This window comes from Arachis duranensis, chromosome 7, assembly GCF_000817695.3.
Source record: "Arachis duranensis cultivar V14167 chromosome 7, aradu.V14167.gnm2.J7QH, whole genome shotgun sequence".
In the NCBI taxonomy this organism is placed as follows: Eukaryota; Viridiplantae; Streptophyta; class Magnoliopsida; order Fabales; family Fabaceae; genus Arachis; species Arachis duranensis.
In genome coordinates this window covers 65,389,974-65,392,305 of record NC_029778.3, presented here as the reverse complement: position 1 = coordinate 65,392,305, position 2,332 = coordinate 65,389,974, and positions in this window count along the sequence as shown.

Sequence of the window (2,332 nt, the reverse complement as noted above, 5' to 3'; positions counted from 1 at the left end):
ATGCCACAGACACATACTTGGGTGAACCTTTTCAGATTGTGACTCAGCTTTGCTAGAGTCCCCAATTAGAGGTGTCCAGGGTTCTTAAGCACACTCTTTTTGCCTTGGATCACAACTTTATATCTTTCTTTCTCTTTTTTTTTCGAATTTTTTTTTTGTATTCATTGCATTTTCTTGCTTCAAGAATCATTCTGATGATTTTTTAGATCCTCAATAACAGTTCTCTTTTTCCCTCATTCTTTCAAGAGCCAACAATTTTAACATTCTCAAAACAACAAATTCAAGAGACATATGCACTGTTCAAGCATTCATTCGGAAAACAAAAATTATTGTCACCATATCAAACTAATTCAACTAGTTTCAAGGATAAATTCGAAATCCTGTACTTCTTGTTCTTTTGTGATTAAAGCATTTTTCATTTAAGAGAGGTGATGGATTCATAGGACATTCATAGCTTTAAGACATGAATTTTAAATTTTATTAATTATGAATTAAGACTCAAAAATAGATATAAGATAAGACTAGTAGGAATAGAATGCAAAAATTTAAATAGGCTCCTAATGATAGAGGTTTTCACAGAGTTAGGACTCAACAACCTTGATTTTAAGAAGTGGATGCTCCCTCAACTTGAGAGGAGAGCTTTTGGCGTTTCAACTCTTGGAGTTCACGCCCCTGCTTCTCTTGTTCCTTCAGCAATTTGCAGAGCATGCAGTTCTGATTCTACTGTTCTTCCTTCAGTTTCTCCATAGTTTCTTGTAACTTGATGATAGATGCTTCTAGGCTGGTCCAGTAGTCAATTTTAGAAAATTCAGGGAGGAATTCCTGCGCCCTCCTCTTGATAGAGTTGTCTTGCATTTGTCCTTCCATTGACTTCTTGGTGATTGGATGTTCAATGGGTATGAATTCATCTACTCCTATCTTTACCCCAGCTTCCTTACAGAGCAAGGAGATCAAGCTTGGGTAAGCCAATTTGGCTTCAGTGGAATTCTTATTTGCAATTGTGTAGATCCTCACAAGCAATCACATGATGAACCTCCACTTCTTTTCCAAGCATAATGCAATGAATCANNNTGCAGTTGAGGCAATTTGAAGATTTCTCTTATTTTGTCCAGATGGAAGTAGATAACTTTCCCTCTGACCATGGTTCTGTAGGTATGGTAAGCAGTTCCATTCATTCTCTGCTTATCTGTTAGCCACAGATTTGAGTAGAATTCCTGAACCATATTTCTTCCAACCTTTATCTCAGGATTGGTTAGAACTTCCCATCCTCTGTTTCGAATTTGCTCTTGGATCCCCGGATATTCATCTTCTTTCAGATCAAATTTAACTTCCGGGATCACTGACCTCAGACCCATTATTTTGTGATAATGGTCTTCATGTTCTTTGGTTAAGAACTTCTCTTGATTCCAAAGATTCTTTGGATTATTCTCTTTCTTTCCTCTTAAATTGGTTTGTTTTTCCTTAGGAGCCATGATCTTGATGAATCTTGGCTTAGTGATCACGGAAAAGCACACCAAACTTAGAGGTTTGCTTGTCCTCAAGCAAAAGAAAGGAAAGAAGAGATAGAGGAGAAGAGCAAATTCGAATGGTGTGGGGGAATGAGGAGGCTGAACGTGTTTTTATAAAGGGGGGGAAGAGATTTCGAAAAAGTTGAAAGGAGATTTGAGAAGATATGGAGAGAATTTGAGAGAAGGGTGAGTTTTTTGAACAAGATTTGGGATTGATTTGAGAGATTTGAAGAATGATTTTTGATTTTTGAAGATTTGAAAGTGAATGATGAAAGGTTGAGATGTATTTATGTAGAAAAGTATGGGTAAGAAAAGGAAAGTTTGAAAAAAATTTGATTGGAAATCAAAATCTTGGTCCCCCACCTTTCTGGCGTTAAACGCCCAGAATGGCATCCATTCTGGCGTTTAACGCCCATTTGTTGCCTGGCTGGCGTTAAACGCCAGAATTCCCTTTATCACTGGGCGTTTTGCTAAACGCCCAGGATACTGCAGACCTGGCGTTAAACGCCCAGAATGGTGCCCATTCTGGTGTTTAACGCCCAAAATGGCACCTTTACTGGTGTTAAACGCCCAGAATGGTGCCCATTCTGGCGTTTAACGCCCAAAATGCCCTTTACTGGCGTTTTTTCGCCAGTAAGCTCTTTTTCTCTGCTTTTTGCGCTGAATCCTTCTGTAACTCTGTGAATTCCTTCATTTTTGATACTTGCCTTTGTAAAAAAAAAACATATAACCTGCTAATGACTGAGTTGCCTCCCAGCAAGCGCTTCTTTACTGTCTTTAGCTGGACCTTTACTGAGGATCATTCTAGCCTCAGTTTTGAGCAT